We start from the raw sequence: 11,405 nt of genomic DNA on the forward strand, positions 1-11,405 counted from the left end.
CTGAAAAGTATAGTGAGACCTTGTGGAAAGAAAGACTAAGGCCTGGAGAGGTGGCTCAGCAGTTGAGCACTGGCTGCTCTTCCAGAGGTCCTGAGTTCAATTCCCAATAACCACATAGTAATTCACAACCATCGGTAATGAGATCTGGTGCCCTCTTCTGGCCTGCAGGCACACAGACAGAACACTGTATACATAATAAATAAACAAGGAAACAAACAAACAAACAAACAAATAAATCTTTTAAAAAAAGAAAGAAAGGCTAAGAGGCCAGAGAGATTGGTAATGTGATTGCCATGTAAGCATGAGGACCCAAGTCTGATCCCTAGGACCCAAGCATCTGTAACCCCAGCAGAGGGGAGGCCAAAACAGAAGAGCCCCTGGAGTTCATTGGCCACAAAGAAATCAAGGGGCGGAGGGCTGCATCTTGGGACTGTGGCACATAGCCCTTTAGAATGAACTCATAGCTGGACAGGACAGGTAGCTCTATTGGTAGAGTACCTGCATAGCAGGCAGGGGGCCCTGGTTTTATCCCTAACACCGCACAAACTAGGTATGTTTCTGCATGCCTGTGATCCTAGTAGGTAGAAGCAGGAGAATTAGAAACCCAAGGTCATTCTTGCTGCCTGTGTTTGAGGCTAGCCTGAGCTACATGAGGTTCTTTCTCAAGAAATAGAAGAGGAGGGAGAAGCATGGAAGGAAGAAGGAAAGAGAGAGAGAGAAAGAGAGAGAGAGGGAGGGAGAGAGAGATAGAGAGACAGACAGAGACACACACAGAGAGACAGAGAGAGAGAAAGAGAGAGAGAGGGAGGGGGAGAGAGAGAGAGAGAGAGAGAGAGAGAGAGAGAGAGAGAGAGAGAGAGAGAGAGAGAGAGAGAACCAGGAAACCTGCCTAAGGCAAGGGTGAGCCTCCACCTGTCATGTCAATGCTGGTCTTTTAAATGGTTTTTACTTCATTATTATTTCTTTTCTTTTGGATTTTCAAGATAGGGTTCCTCCGTGTAACAGCTCTGGCTGTCCTAGAACTCACTTTGTAGACCAGGCTGGCCTCGAACTCACAGAGATCCACCTGCCTCTGCCTCTCACATGCTGGGACTAAAGTTGTGCACCACCACCCAGCTTATTATTATTAATACCATCTGATGTTGATTTGAAGCACTTGCAGCTTTATAACCTGCTTGGAGATTTAGGATCCAGCGTTTATGTTCTTCTGAGAAGAGGAACCCTCTCCTCCCCATGTTCTCATCACGGGTCATCAGCCTAAGGCCAGCTTTCCTGCCTGGGGGAAAAGGAGTGGAAGCTGGGGCCCTCACGCATAATCCTACTTGGCTCACTGTACTAAGGCAGAGGAGGTGAGGCCAGAGTGCAGAGATCTGGCTGCAGATTTGACAAGAAAGCCATTCACACTAAGTACTCCGATGAATTTCATCCCAGTCCACAAGGGCCATCCATCTAGCAGGCGGTCTCTTACTGGTTGTCTTCACTCAAGCTGTCCTGTTGGGAGGAGCATGGTTAAGTGGGGCTGTCTTGTCAGGGTGGAGAAAGGTGACACCATGGAGGGTTTGTGCACAGCTTGGGAGCATAGCAAGCAGGAGCAGCTCCTGCATGACAAATGCTTCGGGGGTCTGGTGGAATGCTGCTGCAGAGTTGGGGGGGGATTCCACTCTACAGCTGGGGAGAGGCAAGTGGCCCGATGAGTCCCCAAAGACATCTCGTGAGTAGAGTTTCATTTTCGTGAGCTTTTGCCTCTAACTGTGGCATTCACCTTGGAGTGGAGCATAGGGAAAAGATCCACGACGGGAGACCTGAAAGGGGGCTCCATCAGTTCCAGGCTCTGTTCATTTAAAGCAGCAAGCACATGGCTTAGAGTAACATTTGTCAGGATGGTAATGACAATGGTGATGGTGATGTTGATTGATGGCAAGATGGTGGTGATGTTGGTGTTGGTAATGATGGTTGTGTTCACTGATGATGATGATGGTGATGGTGGTGTTCACTGATGATGATGATAAAGATGTTGATGGTGGTGATATTGGTGTTGGTGATGATGGTGGTGTTCATTGATGATGATGCTGAAAATGAAGTTGATGGTGATGCTGCTGCTGATGGTAATGGTGTTGATGATGGTGATCCTCTGCTAGGATCTTACTGGAGATGGGATGAGAGCAACATGATGTCCCTCCTCATAGGGCTGGACAGCAGATAAGGAGGAGCTACAGAAGCAGAAAAGGTCACAGACCCAGAGTGCCAGAATTTGAACTTTCCAGACTCTTGTGCTGAGAGGTGAACAGACTTGAGGGTTTTTTCTTCCTGCACAGGCGGTAAGAAGGAAGGATTGAGCCACTAGGTGGGGGGTGGAATGTAGGGGGAGGACTGTGCTCAGCAGTTTGAAGATGTCTTGGGCTTGGGACAGCTTTGGCTAGGGCTGGCCTTTGTGAAGAGCATAGCTTAGTGAGGCCATCCTAGTTAGGATGAGGGAAGACGAGGAAGGACACGTGGACAGCCCACATGGTGTGTGTTTATCTCTCGGGAGCTCAGTGCCTCACCAGATTGCTTGCCAGATTTCAGCTGGGTGGTGCTGTGGTGAATCCACACTTCGTGACACTCTGTACCCCCCTGGAAGAGAACCAGGTGGCTGCTGAACGTGTCTCCTGTGCCTGGGAGCCAGAGCATCTGTAGAATAAAAGTTGAGAATAAGGAACACACAGTGTCAGTCCTGAGCCTGCACTAGCTGGTGGTGAGACCAGGGTAGCGTGTGGTAGGCAACGCTTGGGGACAGGAGGACCATTCATGGGGAGAGGAGCAAGCTGCTCCTGCATTGTTTAGGGTTCATAGTCACAAAGTTTCTGGGTCTCAGATGGTGCTTTGCTGGTAGGTGACTGACTTGGCTTGTGTCTCAGTATCAGGGTGTTCTGGGAGCCTTCATCTGTGTTCAGCCCTCAGCTGTAACGGATGACTTCCCTCATCCCCTGCTTCAACTTCCAGCCTTGTGTTTCAGTTTAGGATGGAGGCACTGGGGAGATGGCTCAGTGGGTAAGAGCACCTATTACACAAGCATGAGGACCAGAGTTCAAATCCCCAGCACCCATATGAAAAGCTGAGTGTGGCCCTAACTTCAGTGCCACAGGAGGTGAGGCCAGGAGGGTGGTCAGGTTTTGCTGGTCACCAGTCTAGCTCCAAGTTCAATCAGAGACCCTGTCCCAAGGGAATAAGGTGGAGAGTGATAGAGGGACACCCGGTGTCCTCCTCTTGTCCCTGCACTTGTACATACAGACATTCAAACCCGCATACACCTGCGAGTCTGGCACCTAAGTGCTGAGATGTCCATCCTGACCACTGCCAGCCTTGGGCAGCTGAGATGGGTCATGGGTGTGAAAATACATACAAGTTACAGATTCGGGAAACGTCAAGGCTGTAGACAACGCCATTAATAACTTGGTCATGCTGGCCCCCCGGTGAGCCAGCAAGGTTTTGAAGGGCTGGTCCCAGACACCGATTTCTGAAATGAATCTAGCACTATCAAAATGGCATTTTGTGTAAGCCTAATGACCTGAGTTCATTCCCATAACCCATGGTAGAAAGAGAATAAACTCCCCACACAAGTGCACACACAAGTCAACCTCTGTCCTTTCTGTGCACACACAGGTGCACACACAAGTCAATCTCTGTCCTTTCTGTGCACACACAGGTGCACACACACAAACCTCTGTCCTTTCTGTGCACACACAGGTGCACACACACCAACCTCTGTCCTTTCTGTGCACACACAGGTGCACACACACCAACCTCTGTCCTTTCTGTGCACACACAGGTGCACACACACCAACCTCTGTCCTTTCTGTGCACACACAGGTGCACACACACAAACCTCTGTCCTTTCTGTGCACACACAGGTGCACACACACACACCAACCTCTGTCCTTTCTGTGCACACACAGGTGCACACACATACACCAACCTCTGTCCTTTCTGTGCACACACAGGTGCACACACACAAACCTCTGTCCTTTCTGTGCACACACAGGTGCACACACACAAGCCAACCTCTGTCCTTTCTGTGCACACACAGGTGCACACACACCAACCTCTGTCCTTTCTGTGCACACACAGGTGCACACACACACACCAACCTCTGTCCTTTCTGTGCACACACAGGTGCACACACACAAGCCAACCTCTGTCCTTTCTGTGCACACACAGGTACACACACACAAACCTCTGTCCTTTCTGTGCACACACAGGTGCACACACACAAACCTCTGTCCTTTCTGTGCACACACAGGTGCACACACACAAACCTCTGTCCTTTCTGTGCACACACAGGTGCACACACACAAGCCAACCTCTGTCCTTTCTGTGCACACACAGGTGCACACACACACACCAACCTCTGTCCTTTCTGTGCACACACAGGTGCACACACACAAGCCAACCTCTGTCCTTTCTGTGCACACACAGGTACACACACACAAACCTCTGTCCTTTCTGTGCACACACAGGTGCACACACACAAACCTCTGTCCTTTCTGTGCACACACAGGTGCACACACACAAACCTCTGTCCTTTCTGTGCACACACAGGTGCACACACACAAGCCAACCTCTGTCCTTTCTGTGCACACACAGGTGCATACACACAAACCTCTGTCCTTTCTGTGCACACACAGGTGCACACACACAAGCCAACCTCTGTCCTTTCTGTGCACACACAGGTGCACACACACCAACCTCTGTCCTTTCTGTGCACACACAGGTACACACACACAAACCTCTGTCCTTTCTGTGCACACACAGGTACACACACACAAGCCAACCTCTGTCCTTTCTGTGCACACACAGGTGCACACACACAAACCTCTGTCCTTTCTGTGCACACACAGGTGCACACACACCAACCTCTGTCCTTTCTGTGCACACACAGGTGCACACACACAAGCCAACCTCTGTCCTTTCTGTGCACACACAGGTGCACACACACAAACCTCTGTCCTTTCTGTGCACACACAGGTGCACACACACCAACCTCTGTCCTTTCTGTGCACACACAGGTGCACACACACAAACCTCTGTCCTTTCTGTGCACACACAGGTGCACACACACACACCAACCTCTGTCCTTTCTGTGCACACACAGGTACACACACAAGTCAATCTCTGTCCTTTCTGTGCACACACAGGTGCACACACACAAACCTCTGTCCTTTCTGTGCACACACAGGTACACACACAAGTCAATCTCTGTCCTTTCTGTGCACACACAGGTGCACACACACCAACCTCTGTCCTTTCTGTGCACACACAGGTGCACACACACAAACCTCTGTCCTTTCTGTGCACACACAGGTGCACACACACAAGCCAACCTCTGTCCTTTCTGTGCACACACAGGTGCACACACACAAACCTCTGTCCTTTCTGTGCACACACAGGTGCACACACACAAACCTCTGTCCTTTCTGTGCACACACAGGTGCACACACACAAGCCAACCTCTGTCCTTTCTGTGCACACACAGGTGCACACACACAAACCTCTGTCCTTTCTGTGCACACACAGGTGCACACACACAAGCCAACCTCTGTCCTTTCTGTGCACACACAGGTGCACACACACCAACCTCTGTCCTTTCTGTGCACACACAGGTGCACACACACCAACCTCTGTCCTTTCTGTGCACACACAGGTGCACACACACAAGCCAACCTCTGTCCTTTCTGTGCACACACAGGTGCACACACACAAGCCAACCTCTGTCCTTTCTGTGCACACACAGGTGCACACACACCAACCTCTGTCCTTTCTGTGCACACACAGGTGCACACATACAAGCCAACCTCTGTCCTTTCTGTGCACACACAGGTGCACACACACAAACCTCTGTCCTTTCTGTGCACACACAGGTGCACACACACCAACCTCTGTTCTGGCTGTGCACATGCATGTGCACATACAGGCATACACACAGAGGAAACTATAAGAACTAATCTTGGACTGGGGCATATCTTAGTGTCAGAGAACTTGCCTTTATTCATGAGGTCCTGGGGTTTGATTCAGCATCACACAATAAAAAATTATCTTAGAGTAATTCTCACTCGCCCGATGTGTAGAGATAAAAGCCGCTTGGTGCAGCCTTGTCCACACAGGCCCTGCACAGAGACATCCACAGCCAGGTGTGCCAAGAATCTATTTTGGTTTGAGACAGAATATCAAAACAAAAATTCTTAAAATGCCCATAACTTCATTTTCTCAAATTGCTGTGGAATTGCCCCAGTATCATCCATTGTGATTTGCACTTTTCTTCAGTCATGATCTATTATAATGTATATGAAAATCTCTTTCTTTCTGTATGTGTGCCCGCGAGTGTGTGCGTGTGTGTGTGCGTGTGTGCGTGTGTGTGTGTGTGTGTGTGTGTGTGTGTAGGCCAGAGGTAAGTTGTATGTCTTTCTCAATCACTCTCCACCCTATTTTTTTGTGGTAGGGTCTTTCTAAGCCTGGAAGCACATCAATTAAGCCAGGCTGGCTGTACAGCAAGCCTCGCCCCCCCCCCCAGAGTCTGTTAACTTCACTTCTCTGTCTCTGGGTTTAAACCATGCATCACCACAGCTGTTTCTCTACATGGGTGCTGGGGATCAAACTCAGGTCCTCATGCTTGTGCCATGAGTATTTTACTAACGGAGCCATCTCCCTAGACAGCCTCTCCCCATTACACATAGCATCGCCAGGCCAGGCTGGTGCGTCTCAGCCTTATCCTGTTGTGTTGGGCAGGGAGAGGATGGGAAACTGACAACTGTTGGCCTGTAGCCAAATGCAAGCCCCTTAGTCCAGGGAGCATGCTTTAGGTCTATAGTTCTCAGCCTATAGGTTGTGACCCCTTTGGGGGGGGGGTGTCACACATCAGACATTTACATTATGATTCACAACTAGCAAAGTTACAGTTATGAAGTGGCAATGAAATAATTTTATGGCTGGGGTTACCACAGCATAAGTAACTGTATTAAAGGGTCTCAGGGTTAGGAAGGTTGGGAACCATTGTCTTAGGCAAATGATATCAGAGGGCCAGCCCTGGGACCAATGGGAGAGTAGATGGAAGGAGCTACTCCATCTCAGAAGTCACCAGAAAGGGACCCAACTAACTCTAAGGGACATCTTTGTCAGGTTTGATGGGTGATGTGACACTTCCTGTTCAGACCATAGAGCCTTGCTTTCTGTAACTCCTCTGTATGCCTGGTGTGGGCACGGCTCTTTCCCGTGTGGTTCTGGGTGGAGGTCTCTCGTGTAAATTAGCAATGCAAAAAGGAGCTGCTCCTGCCAAATGTCAGAAACTACAAACACTGCAGGTTTGCTTTATACCCGGTTTCTTATGACAGCTGCCGCAGCGGCCATTAGTATGTGAATTCCTTTGGCTGTGAAGGTGGATTCTGGGTCATAAACCGATTCCTTCCTCTAGATAATCCTGTCTGACTCCGCAGCTGTCTAGACAATGGAAAAATTAACACCGGGAAACAGGATAGCTCAGGAACCTTTGGAACCAAATGGCATCCACTGTGAGAAATGTGAATCCAGTTAGTTAATGACGCAGGAATCCCCGCTGCTGCCCAGATCTGGGTAATAAGACCCATGAATGTGTTTTTCCACACATTATCCTTTCTGATCCCCTGAAACATGAGACTGTTTCTGTGACCTTGCTCCAAGCTTGCAGAGACCACCAAAAGGGACATTCCATGAAGGTCAGCATTGCCGTGGCTCTCTTCGCCCTGGCAAATTCATGTCTTGTCAGAAAGCACAAGCCCCATCTCACCCTGTTTTGTATTAAGAACAAAACAAAAGTATACACAAACTTAAGTGCCTTTACCCACTGAGCCATCTCTCTGACCCCCAACCCCTGACATTTTATCATGATTAGTAAGACAAACTGCCTCTGCCTTCCCTACAAAGGTGTGGACTGGCCAAGCAAGTATTTTTATGCCCCTGTTTTCAGATGAGGAAACGAATCCAGGTTAAGTCACCTTCGCAGATGTGGCCAGAGTCATAGTGTCCCTGGAAATAAATGCACTTCATGACCTGGATGGTGGGGAGGCACTGAGGCACCTACCAATGGGAAACTTAAAAGGCCTTTGTCTGGGCAGGCCAGGGACCAGGGCCCTCTGTCATCTAAGTAGACTAGGAGAAGCCTTCTGAAGACTGCTCGGGATGGAGGTCCTGAGGGGAGGCTGTCTGGGAATGCCGGGCGGGAGAGGATAAGTTCAAGAATAAAGCAGCAGCGTTCTGAGTCTGAACCAGAGTTAGCTGTGGCTGGAAGATTAGTTCTGTCCTGTTTCTCCATCTCAGCTCCTCCATTCCTTCCAAAAGAGACTTCTCCTATTAGTATTTTAATACCTGAGACAGGGTCTTGCAACGTAGCCCAGGCTGACTTTGAACTCACAACCCTTCTGCCTCAGCCTTCTGAGTGTTAGGATTACAGGCATATGCCACCACACTCTGTGCATATATATATTTGTTCAGCTACATGTGTGGTTACACATGTTTGTGTGCATGCACCTGTGTGTGGAGGCTAGAGGCCACCCTTGGGTGTTGTTCCTCAGACACTGTCCGGCTTGCTGACACAGGGCCTGTCACTGACCCGAACCCTGCTAAGTGGGCTGACTGGCCCCGGGGATCTGCGTGTCTCTGCGTCCCGAGTGCTGGGATGACAAGCGAGCCCATGGCTCTTTCGTGTTAGTTTTGAGGATTGAATTCATGTTATTATTCTCACAAAGCAAGCATTTTGCCAACTGAGCTTTCTCCTCAGCCCTATTTTACATTTTTAATAAGGAAATGGTTGGCAGGAAAATAATTATGCCCTCCCCACCACGTACTTGTGTTTTAATGAGCTGGAGCCAGGCTGACTCGGAGTGCTCCCCCGAGTCTCTCCGTGTGGTAGATCTGGACCCTCTCCTCTCCAGGCTCCACAGATGTGTGGAGGAGGGGGTAGGGGGTGTCTGTGGCCTCAGGAGTTTGAATTAAGCAGGTGTGTTGACACACTCCAGAGCAATTTTTCTTTTTTAAATTTTTTATGACATTTATTTATTTTGTGTGTTGGGGTGGGAGGCAGCGAATGTGCATACTGCGGGCCTCATTATAGATCCGAGGACAACTGGCAGGAGTCAGCACTCCCTTTCCGCCACGTGGGACCAGGGATTGAACTTAGGTCATCACCTGCTGAGTCCTCTCACTGACACTTAGCAATCTCTTTTTCTGTCTCTCCCCTAAAACACAGCACCCTTTCCCCCTTCGGTGGCATTGGCGCCCTCTCCTTCTGTGATACTGGACTTTTGCCCTCAAGGGATAGGTTTCGAGTCAGGCCCTGGTCCCCTAGGCACGTCTAAAATGTCACCACAAGATGCCTGAAAAGAAGAGGGACCTCGATCCCAGTTACAGGAGGAATCTGTACCCACAAGGGGAGGGATGACTCGAAGCACAGAAAAGGAGGCTGTGAAGGCATCATCAGTCCAGCCCAGAGGACGCAGCAGCCTCCAGGAGCCAGAGCCCCAAGTGCGTGGCAGGGAACTTACACCCCAGACCTGCTGACTACAGTGGGGAGATGCTCACTCCCTGGAAGCAAGAAGCAGAGTCTTTCCTCTGCCTTTTCCTTCCTGTTTATGGCCCTTTCCAACCACTGGACAAGGTGAAATTTCTTTAAATCCCATGAAAGTGACTTGGGTATTTAGTGTAGAAGATGAAATGTGTGTGCACATACTGAAAGGTTCAGGCAACACTCTGGCCAGCCCAGAGTTCCGTGAGAACCAGGCAGGTGCAAAGGACCCCTTTAAGGGACTGACCCCTGCCCGTTTACTCTCTCTTACTCTTCTTCCTCTCTTCCTCTCTTCCTCTCTCTTCCTCTCTTGCTCTTGCTCTTACTCTCTCTCTCTCTTATCTCTCTCTCTCTACTCCCCTTTTCCCTCCCCATCACCAATAAACTCCCCGTGGAATCGTTGAGTCGTGGTCTGTGTCTCCTTACTGGATAAACCTAAACATTTTAACAACACACACACACACACACACACACACACATTGCCCAATTCATTACAACCCTCTTACCTTGGCCTCAAAAGGTTTGGATTGCAGGCAAATAATTGCTTTTAAAATTCAATTCCTAGCTGGGTGGTGGTGGCGCATGCCTTTAATCCCAGAATTTGTGAGGCAGAGGCAGGTGGATCTCTGAGTTCGAGGCCAGCCTAGTCAGGATAGGCTCCAAAGCTGCACAGAGAAACCCTGTCTTGAAAAACCAAACTAAATAAATAAATAAATAAACAAACAAACAAATAATCCAATTCATGACACCATCCCCAAAGACAACCCATTAAAACATGGCCAAGAAACATGGGTCTCTGTCTTGCATCCTAAGCAGGGTGGCCAGGCAGTTCTCTGACAGGACAGTGTTGTTGGTCAGGTTTTCATTACTGTAGCAAAATACCCAAGGCGGCCAATGTATAAAAAGGAAAAGCGTACCTATGTCACGGTTTTAGAGGATCAATGTTCGAAGTTGGCTAGCCCGATGGTGTGGTGTCTGCTGAAGCCAGGATGTGTCTCGGGCGTGGTAAAGTGTGCATAGAATCAATCCATAAGAAAGACAAGCCTCCAGTGACCTGAGGGCCTCCCTGGGCCTCCTCCTAAAGGTCCACTGTATCTCCCAGTGCTGCTGGCCGGGGCCCAGTCTTTCCATGTGGTCCTTGGTGGCTACTCAGGGTCCCAGCCACAGCAGCAGTGAGGGCCTGAGCCAGCCCAGATGTGAGATTCCTGTCTGCTTCCTGGTTAGTTCTAATTCTTTCAGCCTCATTGGTTCTGCTCGTCATCCTGTGACAGCCAGGTAGATAAATGAGGGTGCAGTGTACCAGATGGCCTTGCTGGGAAAACGCAGGTGTCCTCAGTGGTCCCCTGAGGTGGGAACTACTGACAGAGGAGCAAGCTCTGGAACAGTCCTCCTGGGAGCCTCTGCTGCCACCCGTCTCCCTGAGTCATCTGGTGCTGGGAGAAATGGATCCCTGAGAGCGGAGGCCAGGCCGCAGGCATGAAAGGCTTTGCGGGGGGGGCAAAGAACTGCGAGGGGCAGCATCCGAGCCTTTGAAGCTGCTGTTTGAGGAACTGAGTGGGAGGGGCTGGGCGACAAGGGCTGCTTCTGCAAGAGAGCCCTGTGTGTGAGGCAGAGGGTGTGGGGGTGGGGCGCTTCTGCTCAGAGCCCAGATCCAAAGGATATTCGGGGCTGCTGCAGGCTGTGGCTTCTGCCCTCTGCTATTTGGGGGTTGTTTTGGACCTGGGGTCCCTGGCGGATGGGGAGGCTGGAGATGCTGCGGTGAGTTTGTGCTGTGCAGAGGACCAATACCCTGGTCCTCCTTCCACCGAGTTCTCCCTGTGGGACATGCAGTCAACAA

At 50.1% G+C, this 11,405-nt stretch overlaps 1 long non-coding RNA gene across 1 annotated transcript; it reads right to left on the bottom strand.

The window, feature by feature from the left end:
• Positions 1 to 2,542: 2,542 nt before the first annotated feature.
• LOC121134041 lies at positions 2,543 to 11,038 on the bottom strand. Its single transcript, XR_005871051.1, has 2 exons — positions 10,486 to 11,038; positions 2,543 to 2,670 (listed from the first exon to the last, which is right to left on the bottom strand). It is a non-coding gene; the product is annotated as an uncharacterized LOC121134041 (long non-coding RNA).
• Positions 11,039 to 11,405: the final 367 nt, after the last annotated feature.

This window comes from Mesocricetus auratus, unplaced genomic scaffold (assembly GCF_017639785.1).
Source record: "Mesocricetus auratus isolate SY011 unplaced genomic scaffold, BCM_Maur_2.0 Super-Scaffold_100025, whole genome shotgun sequence".
Classification (NCBI taxonomy): domain Eukaryota; kingdom Metazoa; phylum Chordata; class Mammalia; order Rodentia; family Cricetidae; genus Mesocricetus; species Mesocricetus auratus.